A 679-nucleotide genomic window follows, 5' to 3' on the forward strand; every position below is an offset into this window, starting at 1 on the left:
GAAGGTGTCTCCTGACTGGCATTATTTCTTGATATGTAGCCTTTAGCTATATACATGGACTCTTAAAGAAATATACTGATCACTTTAATCTTTGGTTATAATTTCCTTTTGAGTGTTTAAGACCATACAGTTGACCCAAATAAACCAATTTATTTTTACTCTTAAGGTCGTTTAAGGATCGCTCCTCAGGGCTCACATGGGCTTGGGGGGAGCCCCCGGCTCCTTTCTTTTACCAGTTCCATCTATGTGAAGATAAGTCAAAGGGCCTGCTCAACCGTGGCTGGCTTCACTTGGAAGCATGGAGGAAATGTTTCCTCTATGTTGACCCTCCTCTTTGTAGACTGGACACTGGTTCAAGTCCATCTGGTGGGGTCTCCATGGCCTTCCTGAACAAGAGGACAGGTGACTCATCACAGTTACAAGACATTTTGAGAGATGCTCCATAGGCCCCTGGAACTTAGTCAACCTTGGAGGGCAAGGAGCAAAAACTGTCCTTTAAGTCCCTTTGCCCAGATTAGTATAGGCCTCAAAGTATGGCTGTTAAACATCCAAGAATTTTTGTTCCACCAGTCTGGTACTTTTAATTACCATGTGCTATGTAGATAAAGCTTGGACAAAAACCAAACATTCTCATATAAAGCTTGATTAGACATATATTTTGTTACTTGAACTAGTTGTA

This window comes from Nannospalax galili, unplaced genomic scaffold (assembly GCF_000622305.1).
Source record: "Nannospalax galili isolate Female #2095 unplaced genomic scaffold, S.galili_v1.0 scaffold749, whole genome shotgun sequence".
NCBI lineage: Eukaryota > Metazoa > Chordata > Mammalia > Rodentia > Spalacidae > Nannospalax > Nannospalax galili.